Here is a 16163-nt window from a genome sequence, read left to right as displayed (position 1 = left end):
GCATTTAGAAAATAATTTACATCAGCCAAAGTACTACATGTATAAGTTATTCATTACCAAATCAATAAACATTTGTGAGACTATTCAAGATTTCAATCATACTCAGTATATTCCATTTCATAGAAATATATTATTAACTTTATAAGTTAGTCATCTGACTCCTTCTGATTTAGATATATTGTATAGATGCTTGTCTGCTAGTGAAGAATATATATGTTTACCACAAGATATCTTTTGTATATTTGTGTTAGTGTGTTGCTATTTCATTACATATTCCTCACATTTCAGTTGGTTTATTTTTGATTGCACTAATGTAAAATGAGTATCAATTTTTCAGACTGAAATCTAGAATTTATACTATTTAATTCTTTCAACATGTTATAAATGATCCTTTACCAAAGAGCTGCTGCTCATGTTATTATATATGGAGATTGCATGGTACTCTCCCAGTACTCTCTTTGGAGGTAATTTCCCCCATTAAACAGGAAGTGACTGACAATTTATTAGATCTATAATTGGCACTATATACATAAGCATTGTGAGTAAGAGTTATTGTTAGGGTTTGTTTTTTTACATACAGAGAGCTACATATACTCTCAGGATAATAACTAAAATACACATGGTAGACCCTGGAATGTGTCTTGAGTTATTATCCCAAATTAGACTGTTTTTCTGTATCCTCAACAAGTGTTACAGTAAGCTGTCTCCAACATGCTGGCAATGTTTGATGTATTGACTTAAACTCCTATCTATATACTAGTACATCCCATACCTACCAATAGACAATAATGAAAGTAATATACTTGGACAGAAGAGTATCAAACTTTAAAAAGTAAAAATAGATTTTTTACAAGAATCTTTCACAAAAAGACTTCAAAAGACTATTTGCCTAAGAAATGGACGTCTGTTTACATTGAAACTTCTTTCAACTAAGATCATCTTAGCTATAGTGTAACACTTAGATCATCTGAGCTATAGTGTAACACTTAGATCATCTGAGCTATAGTGTAACACAAGATCATCTGAGCTATAGTGTAACACTTAGATCATCTGAGCTAAAGTGTAACACTTAGATCATCTGAGCTATAGTGTAACACTTAGATCATCTGAGCTATAGTGTAACACAAGATCATCTGAGCTATAGTGTAACACTTAGATCATCTGAGCTAAAGTGTAACACTTAGATCATCTGAGCTATAGTGTAACACTTAGATCATCTGAGCTATAGTGTAACACTTAGATCATCTGAGCTATAGTGTAACACTTAGATCATCTGAGCTATAGTGTAACACTTAGATCATCTTAGCTACAGTGTAACACTTAGATCCTCTTAGCTATAGTGTAACACTTAGATCATTTTTGTACCCCCCTTTTATGAGAGGCCACACACTTAAAACAGAAACATTATTGCACCATTTTCTTTTTTAAAGTTTGCATTTGCTATGTGTGTCTGTTGAGTATTAACTCTGCTTTAATCAAGAGTAGAAAGAATAGATATTTTAGATATATGGCCAAAGAAAAAGTTTTTACTCACACAGACAAATAGCGCACCATTTATTTTTATTCTGTAAATAATGGTAAGTAAAAAAGTTTTTTTTTTATTATCCTTTGAGGTTTCTAACTAAGCAAGTCTCTAAAAACATAATCAGAAGTTGAAAAAACAGTGCATTGCTTTTATACATCAAGTTAATTACTTACACCATAATAGAGCTTTATCAACATTTACAAATTCATTTCTTGTTAGTAAAATCCTTTGCTTATATGGTACCATGTAATATTCATATTATAATATCAATTGTATTTATACATATATATGTTATTATTTATACATTTGTGAAATATTTTCATATTTGTCAAGTACATGACGAGAAGTTATATTGTACTAACAATACTCATATCTTATATAATCATCACAAGATCTGTTTTATTACAATATCTAGTCCCTTCATTTTTTATTACAAGGATAGTTACTGCAATTACTGGATGTTAGGAGTTTTGAATTAAGTTGAAAATAAAAAAATATAACTGGACTGAGTTATCTTTCTTGATATATGTTTTGTACTGATCAATTATAACCTGAATAATCTAGTGTTATATATGATCACAACGGAAGTAGATAGAGGGCGTTGAATTATTTGAGTTTTGATCATTTCATAAAAGTTTATCATGTAGATGAGGTATACCTTTATAGGATACTTCATTTGGGTTCAAACTGTTAATAATTTTGCACAATGAATTTCCTATTAGAGAAATAAAACTTTATTGAAGTCCAATAAGTTTAAGGTGAAGGTCACAACAGCTAAAATAAGTTTATATTACATTTTCCAGGTATTTAGCTCACCTGGCCCAAAGGACCAAGTGAGCTTTTCAGTCATCACTAGGCGTCAGTCGGCGTGTGTCGTCATTAACTTTTACAAAAATCTTCTCCTGAAACTACTGGGCCAAATTTAACCAAAGTTGGCCACAATCATCATTGGGTATCTAGTTTAAAAAATTGTGTCTGGTGACACGGCCAACCACCCAAGATTGCTAAAAATAGTACATACTGGTAAAATGCAGTTTTTGGCATCATATCTCTGAAACCAAAGCATTTAGAGCAAATCTGACGAGAATAAAAATTGTTCATTAGGTCAAGATCTATCTGCACTGAAATTTTAAGACCATTCAGGCAACCTATTGTTGGGTTGCCGCCCCTGAATAGGTAATTTTTAGAAAATTTCGCAGCTATTGGTTATCTTGAATTTATTATAGATAGAGATAAACTGTAAACAGCAATTATGTACAGCAAAGTAAGACCTATCATTAAGTCCACATGACCAAAATGGTTAGTTGACCCCTTAAGGAGTTATTTCCCTTTATAGTCAATTTTTAACCATTTTCATAAAATATTTTCCACTCTAACTACTGGGCCAGGTTCATTATAGATAAAGATAATTATAAGCAGCAAGAATGTTCAGTAAAGTAAGATCTACAAACACATCACCATCACCAAAACACAATTTTGTCATGAATCCATCTGTGTTATTTGTTTAATATGCACATAGACCAAGGTGAGCGACACACTTAGCTCTTTAGAGCCTTAAGTTTTATTCTCGGGGGAAAACAAATTCTAGGAACATATAGTGGTCTCATGGTCAGTTCATCTGCAGGTTTGTAATAAATAGGTTTGAGAAATTAACTTGAATATTTGATTATAATGAAACTTATTTAATTGGAAGGAGGAAAAGTCTATAGATTATGAGAATCAAAGGTAAAGGTTGTTGTACTAAATACAGTATATCAAAATAGGAAGATGTGGTTTGAGTGCCAATGAGATAGCTCTCCATCCAAGTCACAATGTATATCATTATAGGCTTAAGTACAGGCTTAATGGGTAATATAATTGTAGTAGAGTGATGTTGTATGATTGTCAATGAAACATTCCTTCACCAGAGACCAAATTACGTAGAAATTAACAACTATAGGTCAACGTTCGGTCTTCAACAATGACAAAAACACATGCAGTATAGTAAAAGGCATAGAAATTAAAAATGTAGATACGTAAACCAACTGTTCAAATATTCTTCAAAAAGGATTATCTGTTTATCAAGACTGGTGTGCACTTTACAACATGACAGATGTAGGTTGAAATTTCAGGAAATCGAACATATTTTAAATAGCTTCCTGCAATATAATTAGACTTGTGTCCTATACCACATAGAAGGGCTTTAGCCAGTGTCAGGAAAGTAAAGCCCACATTTTTTAAGGAGAGTCCATATGGTGGGTTTTTTTTTTTAAAAAAAGGTTCTGGAAAATGTATAATACAATTTTAGTTATAGTTGACTTTTTATTAGAAATCATTTTGGGTATATTGGGGACCATCTATCAGTGTGCAGTTCTGACAGCATGGGATGACAGTACAAAATTTCGCCTTTTCTAATTCAAGTACAAGACATAGTGTATTGAAATTTTTACTTTAAGGTAAAACCCTAAACTGATGCATTTTTATACGACAGCTAAAAAAAATGGGATCGTATAATGGTATGATGTGGGTGTCGTCGTCTTCGTCGTACAAAGATATATTTTGTGTCCGGAAATAACTAGTTAAAGTGAATAGATCTCTATGAAATTAAATAGGAAGGTTCAATACCACAAAAGGAAGGTTGGGATTGATTTTTGGGATGATGGTCCCAACCGTTTTGGAATTAGGGGCCCAAAACAAGCATTTTTCTACTTTAAGGATATTAAGTTGTGTATAAGTATTTCAATTGCTCTGAAATTGTACCACAATGTTTAATACCACAAGTAGTAGGTTTGGATTCATTTTGGGGGTTATAGTGCCAACAGTTTAGGTATTAAGGACTAAAAAGGGGTCAAGAACTAGCATGTTTGTAGTTTCTTGACAATAACTTGTGTGTAAGTGTATGGATCTCTCTTATATTGTACCACACGGTTCGATATCACAAAAGGAAGGCTGGGATTGAGTTTTGGGTCAATTACCCAATTCATGCGGGAATTAGGGGCAAAAAAGGGCAAAAAAACAAGCATTTTTGTCGAGCCTTCGACTTTAGTCGAAAAAGCGAGACTAAGCGAGACTACATTCCGCCTTCGGCATCGTCGTCGTCGTCGTCGTCGGCGGCGTCCACAAATATTCACTCTGTGGTTAAAGTTTTTGAAATTTTAATAACTTTCTAAAACTATACTGAATTTCTACCAAACTTGGACAGAAGCTTGTTTATGATCATAAGAAAGTATCCAGAAGTAAATTTTGTAAAAATTAAAATTCCATTTTTTTCCGATTTTACTTATTTATGGACTTTTATGGTTAAAGTTTTTAAAATTTTAATAACTTTCATAGACTATCCTTGATTTGTACCAAACTTGAACAGAAGCTTGTTTATGATCATAAGATAGTATCAAGAAGAAAATTTTGTAAAAATAAATTTCCACTTTTCCGTATTTTACTAATAAATGGACTTAGTTTTTTTGTCAGAAACAAAACATTCACTCTGTGGTTTAAGTTTTTAAAATTTTTATAATGTTCTTAAACTATCCTGGATTTCTACCAAACTTGGACAAAAGCTTCTGATCATAAGATATTATTCATAAGTAAATTTTGTAAAAAAAAATCCACTTTTCCGTATTTTACTTATAAATGGACTTAGTTTTTCTTCCAGTTAACATTACTTACAGTCTGCAGTTAAAGTTTACAAATTAAACATTAATTAGATTCATAAACTATCCTGGATTTTTACGTAACTTGGAAGCCCTTTTCAATCAAAAGACAGTATCGAGAGGGAAATTTTTTTGATGTTTTTCCTCATTTTTGTTGAGTCTGCGATTAACAGCAAAAGTAGGAGAGACACTTGGTTCCGAGGAACGTTTACGACTTTTTCTAGTTTCCAGACACTCGTGTTTAAGAATATGGATCTCTCTGAAATCGTACTACAAGGTTCCATACTACAAAGGAAAAGGCTGGGTTTGAGTGTGGGGGTAATTGCTCCAAGAGGGGGTTCAAAAAGTTTGGGGGTAATAATTGTTTTAAGGGGTTCAAAATTTTACAAATTACAAATTTTTTAAAATTTTCAAAAAGAATCTTTAATCGCACAGTTTTGTGCAATAGATTTGTAAGATTTTGACATTTATTTTGTGTCAAACTTATACTATGTCAAAAATTTGATCACAATCCAAAATCAGACAGAATCAAGCTTGAATATTGTGTCCAAATTTGCCACAACTGTTCAAGGTTCAACCTCTTCTATCGTATCAGGCTGCGCTCAGAGAAGCATTTTATTGTAACTTGAAAGCATTAAAATTGTTTTGAAAAAATAAAGAAACAACATATAGTTTTCTAATGCATTCGGTTGTTTATTACAACAATTTGTATGAATCTAAACAAAAGCTGTTGTTTGGCTTTTCACAACTTCTTTTGATGAAAATCTTCAACTATATAATCATTCAAAATGGATATAACAGACAGAATACAAAACCAAATCGTTAATTTAAATTACGAAAACAGAAATTATTTGCGCAAAGTCACTTTAGTTGTTCCTATAATCTGATAGTCTTGTTCTGAGTCAACAGAAATCATTGGAACTTGTCGAGAACTTGGCCAAGTTTGTTTTACTATTACTTTGTTGCCAGGTGTTGTTGTTTCTTTCAGTACAGGAACAATCTGCATTTCAATACATAGGCCAGCACATTTATATTCTTTGTTTTAGGAACAGATCTTTGTTTACAGTTTATTGATGCAATACGTCTCTTGAGGTCCTGGAAAGTTAAAAAAAATAATTTCATTTGCATTTAATTTTCATAACTAAAAAAGTTTTATTCTTAATCTTAAGATTTTGAAAACAACACACAAAGATATAGAGATGATATACAACATTAAAACGCAGTTCCTTTGCCTTTTGATTTTCGAAAGTGCGTATGGGTTTTGTGTAATGAAGTGCACCACATTCATTATTTTTCATTTTGTTTCTATCTTCAGTGTATTAGATATATATGCGTCTCAAATAATTGGTTGTTTGATACAGATCTATGTTAGTTTTATTTTGGTTTTTTTTCTCACTTTTCTTGTCAAGGCCAACTTACAGCTTTACAGCTTTATAGCTTTACAAAGTGTGTAGACACTAATGTAACTTATGAGACGAATGTTATCCAAGGTGCTTGTGATTTTTCATATCTTTGAGTCGCTTTCTCACTTAAGAATATACCTTTTCTCCTTTATACATCATAAGTATGCTCAAGTTTTTATAAAATTGTTTAGTTGAAACATCTACAATTATTTCTCCGATTCATAGGGAAAAAAAGGACTAGTGTAAAAAATTTGTAGAAATTATTTACATAATTTTATTCTAAGCTTTGTATCCCCCATAAAATGAAATTTATTTTTTTAATCTGATTTCAGACTTTTAATAAATTTCATTAAACCGGGTATATCCATATAAAGGAAAGGAAAACGCCAACTCAGTGATGCTGACGATGAATGAGGTGAGTGGACGTTTGTTTCATGCTGAATTCAAATTAGAATATGACAACAAAATTTGACAGTACCTTTACAATTTCTTCTTTTGATGTACCTTCGACTTTCTGTACAGTCATCAAACAATATTGACTAAGAACAATGGTTACCATAGGAACGTTGCTCACGTAACGTCTTTTTCAGTTTGACTTGTAATATCGGAGCCCCGAAACGCTAATGGAAGCCGAGACAATTTCACATTCAAATGATTTCAATGTAAGATTTAGTGTGGATGAAATTTTTGCAAAATCATAAAAGAAAACATGGGTTACCTTTCTTATCTCCTAGAAATTTGAGGCACAATGTAATTTATTGAAAGAACTTGTATGACTTTTTCGTCCTATATGGTGTAAAATGGAGAAATCTGATAAAAACCACTCGATTCGAATTTTAAAGCCTATCTCATAAAAATAATAGTAGTTACCTCAATAGATAAAAATAATTAAGAAATTATTATAAGGAAATATTATATGTCCGTTTTTAGGATTAAACTTTTAGTAATTACTATATAACACATAAGTGTTTGTTTTCGAAAACCGACAGACAAAACAAAAACCAACATAAATGTATTGTTGTGAGGTTAACACTGCACGCGACGCAGAAGTTCTTGGGAATGAAATTATGTTTATTGTCTGCAACATTGAAGGTAGAAAATATCTAGCGAGAGACCAACAAACGATAATCATAACTTCAGAATATCAAGGATTTTCTACCCGAGGAATATATTACCGTAGCCATTTTGACGAAAACTTTCATTTTTTTTTTGGTCCTCAATGATCCACAACTTCGTACTCATTTTGCCTTTGTTTATTCGAGCGTCACTTATTGTCTACACGAACCGCGCACCTGGCGTAGACTATGTTCATCCTGGAATCTATGATGATTATCACCACACATAAGTTTAAGAATATTTGAATTATCTGCGAGTACTCTTGTATGGTGGCACATATCTGCAACCTACTTGTCACTTAGTTAAGTCTTCTTAATTAGCTAAATAAGTCGACTTGTCATTTAATTAAGTCTACAACTCTTGGATAAGAACGTTGTGTCTTTTCCGTTTTGTTAGTGGATGTTCATGCTTACCGATCTGATGCGTCAAACCATCATTTCAACTTATCTGAATAGTTTGTTCAAAGATATGTGATAAGCTTAATTTAATCATGTTTTAATAAAAAAATAAAAAATAACCAGAAAATCTAATGAATATTGTGTAAAGTATAGATTTACAGCAGATATGGGAGTATATTTAAATAAAGATAAAAACGATTAAAAATGGTAAAGAAAGATTCGAACAAACAAATGACTTTGTATATTTTTTCACTACATGTATTTCAGTTTCAAATACAAAATCGCGTTATCGGATTGGAGAAAAATACTAAAGATCCGTTTAGAAAACAATCAATAACTTGAAAAAGCAGAAAATTCATGCGAAGTATAACTCTTCCTGTTATACTTTGGAAGAAAAATAACCCACACTAAGCTTAATATGACCGGGAACAAGTATGTAGGTCTGCAGGGTAAATATTTATCAGATCATGTTTGTGTTTGACAGTTCGCACATTTTTAAGACTTAATACATGTAAAAATGTCATTAGTGTTGACCATTTGTTCAATAAAATATGTTTATATATTATACTTTCAACATTTATTGCTCCTATTTATCTATTGAGCATCATAAGCTGGTCAGTATATCGTAAATGAACTGGGTCAGCGAAGTGATGGTTTATTTTAATTATTCATGGAGAACATTTAAAAAATAAATTCCGCTAAATATAAGATTTCAGTAAGTGTCCAACTACCATATTAAGTTTTTCTGAATTGTCCATTAAAAAAGAAGAAAACTAAAAATTCGGCAATAAATCCTCCAACAAATGTGTTAATTCTTAGAGTATAAAATAAAATCTGGAGTTTTTGAAAACCCAATATTGTTACTATATACTAGGTTTCAAATATCATGAAAGTTGTATAAGGATAGAAAAAAATTCTATATCATATTTAGCATCTAGGCAAGATAAAGAGGGATATAAAAAGGGTTTGTAGTTGGAAAATGTCCTCGCTTGATGATTTAAGACTACTTTTTTCGTGACTATTACAAGTATTCATAGTATTTTGTTTCTCTCTTTCAAAGTATAATATATACCAGGGCTGATATACGTACAACTACTCAAGTTGAGATTTTTCAACTACATGTCCTACGATAATTTAGTACTAAATTACGATTCTTCAGTACGCAATGTTAATTGGTGCTACTTCGAATACACACGAGCTATTAAAAAAAGTGTAAATTCTTTTATACAACTGAAAGTATACAGCTGTATCAATAAAAAGGATATTTTAAGATCCATTTATATTAACATTACATAGGAAACTAATAAAACAAATGTGTTTGATATGTATTAGGAGGCCCTAATGTGATATATATTTTAATGAAAAATATGATAAAATAAATAATTTGATTAACTGCAACCTTTTGGATTTGCTCACAGACATCACATTATAGAAAATGTCCATATTCCAGTTTTTTTTATACATCATATCGATTCTTGAAAGGTGTCAAAATCAAATCCTTTACGATGATTAACGTCTATATGTACATTTCAGAAATAATTGTACTTCCTTAAATTGTGCAATATTGCACCGAAAAAAAGAGAAGTATATTGCTATTGGCCAATAAAATGTGTACGAAATTAATTAATTTTCAAAATATTAACAGTATTATAAAGCTGAATAGTATATCTGATAACTACCTGAAAGTTCAATACATCAAAATGTGAGTATAATATTTATTTATTCTACAGATTCCTTTGATTTGCATTCAACATTTAAGAATATTATTATTTTATATCAGCTATCAAAATAATGATTCAGAATACAAGCAAGTGTTGGTTGTTGCATTCAGATTGTTACAATCAAAACTTATTCTACAGTACATTAGAAAAATAGTTCAATCGTCATGTTAAATATTGATAACACAAAAACATTTAACATGCCAATAGTATTCATAGTATGCATACAATTTTAACAATTATATTTTGAGAAACCTTTCCTTTCCTTTTTCAGACTAAAATGAAATTGCTTCTATGCGTATTGGGATTGATTTGTATAGTATATGCTCAAAGAGGTGATATAGGCTTCTTTGAAGACGACGTTGATGATTTTAATGCCCCTGTAGATAACTGGGACGAAGATCGTGGAGATGGATGGGGATATCATACCCCAACATGGGAAGCTGGAACAGGGCCGTTAGTTAGTGCTCAAGCATTCGACACTCAACCACTCGACCATCAAACATTCGACCATCAAGCATTCCCTGCAACACATATTCAGTATCCACAAAAGGACATTTATGATTTTACTGAAGGGAATTATGGATATATTGGACAACGTAAGTTTATTTCAAACAAAACAACATGGTAATGGCAGATTGCATTATCTTTTATGTATAAAAAGTTTAATTTGATGATTTGTTAATTCTGATTATGTTGTGTCTTGTCGTAAGCGGAAGTAGAACTAAGATTGCTGCGTAAGCGGGTTCAATCGACTAGGCTTAATCATACATTTCAATTGATTGATTGATTGCTTGTTGTTTACTTAACGTCGTGTGGCAAATATTCCATGCATACATGTTCAGACGAGAACAAATTATAAAAAAAAGAAGATGTGGTATGATTGCCAATGAGACAACTATCCACAAAAGACCAAAATGACACAGACATTAACAACTATAGGTCACCGTACGGCCTTCAACAATGAGCAAAGCCCATACCGCATAGTCAGCTATAAAAGGCCCCGATAAGACAATGTAAAACAATTCAAACGAGGAAAACTAACGGCCTTATTTATGTAAAAAAAAAAAAAAAAAAAAAAAAAAAAAAAAAAATGAACGAAAAACAAATATGTTACACATAGACAAACGACAACCACTGAATTACAGGCTTCTGACTTGGGACAGGCACATACATAATTAACATATAATGCAATAGGTAGGTCGTACATTGTAAAAGGTCGACTGTAATGAAGAACAGGACCTTTTTACTGGGGATTTTAGAATGTAACAGGTCTCATATTGACCATTCGAGTGTTGTTGCAAATGTTCTTTAACGTGTTGTCCCTATTCTCACCGGACGTGTATTTATAAATCCCACACATTCAAACGGAAGCCCCAGTTAAATTTCAAGACGGGAGACATCCAAAGATTACCATATCACTTGCTACTTATTGAAAGTCAAAATGGAGGTCTGTTATTCCACTAAATATTGACTTATCGAGTTTTTAAAACAACTGAACAATTATATATTGTAAAGGGTAAATTCACCTTCCTCTACTCAATCACAAAACCATAAAGCAAGAAGACAGCGCCTGAAATATTGTTATTAATCCCATAGCCATAGCGTTGAACAAAAGCTTACATGTAACACACCACACCACACCCCGAGACGGTCCCTTACACAGTTTTGCGTGAACAATTTATTTACACTTTACCACATCAAGGTCACGTTACATTTAGCAGTTGTTTATCTTTAAACTAGTAGTCTAAGATACCGTTGAAACAGCTAAAGTAATACAAAAATAAGTACGAGTGAACAGACTACTAGTATTAAAAGTAAAAGCCAGAAATTAAATATTTTTTTTAAAGATCATGGACTCTGCAAGCATTTAATGAATTAGAAAATGAAAAACATTTCCTTTTAAAATGTCTAAGTCAGTTAAGTGTGATGCCCATTTTTGCTGAAATAGTATTCATTTTTATTTAGGGGCCAGATGAAGCCCCCTTCCGGCATATGCAATTCTGAAGGCAAAAAAAAGCACCACCAAAACAACGCAAAAGGACGCCATAGATGACCTTTTATTGAAAATACATCAAATGTTTTACATTATACACATTTCTTTTTTCAGTTGGCAAACACTGCAAAGTGATTAAAGGATATGGTAATCGTATCAATTATCATGAAATATATCAATCATACAACGATGGCAGGTCTTATAACAACGGATATCCACGTTCCATTGGACTTCAACAATTTCCGTCACACGCTGAGAACCATTTTAACTACCAGAACAGCCATCAAGGCGACAATACCTTATCGGCAGTTCCCTTCACAGCTGCGGGTGGTGCTGTTCCTCTAACATCTATGCTTACAGGTCCAACATCATCGATTGGCGGTTTTCCTTCATACACAAACATTAAAAATCAATATTATCAGAAAAATAATGAAATTCCTAATAGCTTATCTATCGCTCCGGGAACAAACACAGGTTTTGTTGCGCCATCGGTAGCTGCTTTCAGCCCACCAGTATCGAACGCAGGGTTTTCAGGAACCGATAACTCTTACCACTGAAATATCAGCTTTGGCAATGCATGATTTCTTGTCATTATCATTAATTTAATTTAACATAATTGTATACATCTCATGATTTCTCAACTTCACATGTTCATATATCATATACTATAGTATTTAAGCGTTGTATAAAATATGTGACGTCTAGTACTGTATTTAACTGATATGTTTTATTTGTTTTGTAATAAAAATAGTTTTCAAAAAAGTTATCGATTGTTTGTCAAATAATTTTTTTAAATACTGTCAAAAGACACCCCGAGACAAATTTCAGAAGAGAACTAAACGTTCATTTCGACTGTTTGTGTTTTTATGACAGAGTAAAGTGTTCATCAGTTGAATGGACTTAATTTTTCAGATAGACAGAAAGCATTACCAAACAAGAATGTGTCCATACTACAAGGATGCCCCACTCGCACTATCATTTTATATGTTCAATTGGGGTAAAAACTATAATGTGTCATTGAAATTTTGATCATTTCATAGGGAACATGTTTACGAAGTTTCAAGTTGATTGGACTCCAACTTAATCAAAAACTACCTTTAATCAACAACTTTAACCTGAAGCAAGACAGACGGACGGACGAACGGATACAGATCATAAAACATAATGCCCCTCTACTATCGTAGACTAAAAGACTTCAATGAGTAAATACACACACGTGTTTGACATAAAGAGAACTCACAGTTAACGAAAGCTAGCGCAAAGCTTATTACAACTAATAGATAAATCATGTATCAATCGGTACCCATCAAATGAATTTAGTGTAAAGACATCAATATGACATTTTGCAATGCCTTAATATAGATATATACCTAGTGTAGCCAGGATAACTGAACCGCAACACACACGCAGTCAACTGTGTTTTAAGGGCATACGAATCACGATACAGTAACAGGGGAGGTAATGACGTTGCTAACGTAAATTGTTATTTTCGCGACGTCAAACTATGACTTATCGGGAAAACATTCAGTTTTCGACTGATTTTTATCATTCAAACTTATTTAACTTTAAACGAGTTCATGGACCCCTCTTTTTTAAAATGCCATTTGGTCTGATTACGTAACACGATAATGTGTGCAAATGAGTGCAAATTTTTATGAAAACGTCAATAGTGCAATTTTTTAAAATTAAATAAATAGACAGCAAAAAGTGATGTTTTTTCTACATTCGTGAACATTTGTTAAATATGAGTTATTTTAAAAATACAAATTGCACATATTTAAACTACATTTATATAAAACAGAATTAACAAATAATTTAACAAGAAACAGTTTGTGTTTATCTTTTAAAACAAAAAAGTTATGTATTTCTGAGGAAAAGAAAAATATGCCCACAAATCCGAATTTTGAGCAAATATATAAAATTTGGACCTCATTTTACTCAAAAAGTAGCACACGAAGGTATATTTTTTTTATTACATATTTTCTAATAGCACAGTGAAATTTCCAAACCAAATCTGAACTTGTCTATGAGAATCGAATAAAGGTTTCGATTGCTTTGTGGTATCAAGGAACGATACATTGTCCAATTTGTCATATTTTTTTGTATAAAGTTTCCCATGTGAAACAGCAAAATCTAATTCAAGAAAAGGAGAATTATAACTGTTTCTATTATATTTATTTAAAGTAAGTTATTTTGGGTACATGTCACGTCTTGTTATATGATGATAAAAGAAAAATAAGATTTTTTTTAAATTTTAAGACATTTTTCAAAGCTAAACTAAACAAGAACTAATAAAAAATGAAAAGTAAAAAAATAACTTTTTGTTTAGGATATGTTGTGTTCTGTTTTTTTCCAAGGCTATAAAGGTTGCTTACCGTAACAAGTTACTCATGTCCTAAATTTGTATGATGATAAATCATATTGCATAATCATAGAATTATTTTCGAAATTTTGTGTTCTGTAGTAAAAGGGTTTTGATAAAAGTTTACAAGTCTGCTATAACCCTATACCATAAGTATGATAGTAGTTACAGTCGACTGGTATTCTTCAAAACCCTTTTATGTAACCAACATACTTTTCTATAGAAACATTCTGAAAAAGTTAACGAAGTTATCTCTACAATGTATCACCTTCTTTTTATTTCCAATAGCATTTTTATTTAATGATGTGTTAACGGGATTTTTTTTTTATAACCAATGCTTAGACAATTAAAATGATGGTTTATTGACAAAATAATATGTATATTATTGATCACTGGTCAAGTTTAATGTGTTTGTAGCAAAGTAGTGTCCAGTTGTGATTGACAATTATTGCTCTTAGAAACCTTTCCATTTAGCCTCATTTACATTCCATATAAAAATCTTGCTTTTCTTTTACAATCTGCCACTAGACTTTATACCAAGTAGCCAGCATAAAGGACAAACGGTAAGCATTATTACTAAACATTTATTGGGATAAATACACTGACATTTTATCATTATTTTGGCTTTCGTCCCGTATGCATACTAATGTTATTTCAAAATTATATATTCAGCATAAAATCAGCAATAATCTTTAAATTTAGTAGAAGCAATATATAAAATCTACCCAGTTGGAAGTATAATACATAAAATGCTCCTTTTCAGTTTTTCGAATTTCAGATATGATGACAACATTCAAAAGTAAACTATTCCGACCATGTAAATAATAACCCAAGTTTGCTTTTGCGGATCTTTATCCAAAAGTTTAACTTTTTTATCCCTAAGAAATGCTATCTTTTGATTAGGAAGATTTTCATATTCATTCTAATACAGTATAATCTTTGATTTGAACAGTTTAAAGTTAACAATTTAAACACATTTAGTTTTCCAAGGTATATGCTTAACATTACCCCAGGAACTTTCTGTAAGACGAAGAACGACGACGGACGTTTATTGAACCCGTATGTGAAAATTGTGATTACATTACAGCATTTTATCGACATTGTGGTGCGGTTGGAAACATTTAAGGAATGACTGTAATATTTTTTCTGTCTATTCGAAATAACATAAAAAATTTGGTGCACACTGAATAACGCGCGTAGCGGGTTATTTCACAGTGTGCACCACATTTTTTATGTTATTTCGAATAGATAGAAAAAAAATTACAGTCATTTCTTATAATTTAATTCTAAATTCCATTTTAAACCGTAGAAAACCATGAAAAAACGTTGATGACGTTACGGTCACATGACTAAATTATGTCTATGGGTTCATAACAAAATAACGTCAGCCAATCAGAAGACGCGTTACATCCAAAATTAAATTATAAAGACTTATTATGAAATGTAATTTTTCTTGAAAATGTATTTCAAATATTATCTTTTTCAGAGAAAATGAATTCCTTATTGGTAGTTCTGTTGGCCTCTGTGGTTCTTCTTGGTATGACGTCAGCACAGAGTTTTAATCTGTTCCCTACTTTAGCCTCATCGACAGCTGGTGGTCTTTTAACTTTAGGGGCATTTGGATTACCATTCCTTCTTGCAAATGGAGGTGGTAATTTCTTTGGAGGAGGAGGAAGAAGGGGACCACCAGTAAACTTTCAGCCACTCAATATCCCACCATACCCTCGTCCATTTGTTGGACCATATCCACCAAGATTTTGGTATGTGTTTATTCATTTTTTAACAATATTGTATATTTATTTTCAAGTCATGTAGGCCGTGTTTTCAAGGTAGTTGTTTCATGGTCAAAAATAAGTCGATAACAAGCATTCCTTGTGAAAACAAATAAGTATTGCCATAAGTTATCAATCGTATACGTAAAACTTTATTGGAGCATGATTTCAGTAAGAAATAATCAGCTTTATAATTAAAAAAAATAAAAATACCATGTATATAACAATATAACATAAGAGTTTT

At 31.6% G+C, this 16163-nt stretch overlaps 1 long non-coding RNA gene across 1 annotated transcript; it reads left to right on the top strand.

Moving 5' to 3' along the window:
• Positions 1-9667: 9667 nt before the first annotated feature.
• LOC143067519 (uncharacterized) lies at positions 9668-12551 on the top strand. Its single transcript, XR_012975966.1, has 3 exons — positions 9668-9773; positions 10064-10388; positions 11900-12551. It is a non-coding gene; the product is annotated as an uncharacterized LOC143067519 (long non-coding RNA).
• Positions 12552-16163: the final 3612 nt, after the last annotated feature.

This window comes from Mytilus galloprovincialis, chromosome 3 (assembly GCF_965363235.1).
Source record: "Mytilus galloprovincialis chromosome 3, xbMytGall1.hap1.1, whole genome shotgun sequence".
Classification (NCBI taxonomy): Eukaryota; Metazoa; Mollusca; class Bivalvia; order Mytilida; family Mytilidae; genus Mytilus; species Mytilus galloprovincialis.
The sequence above is the reverse complement of the archived record's forward strand: the minus strand, read 5'-3'. Positions and strand labels throughout refer to the sequence as shown.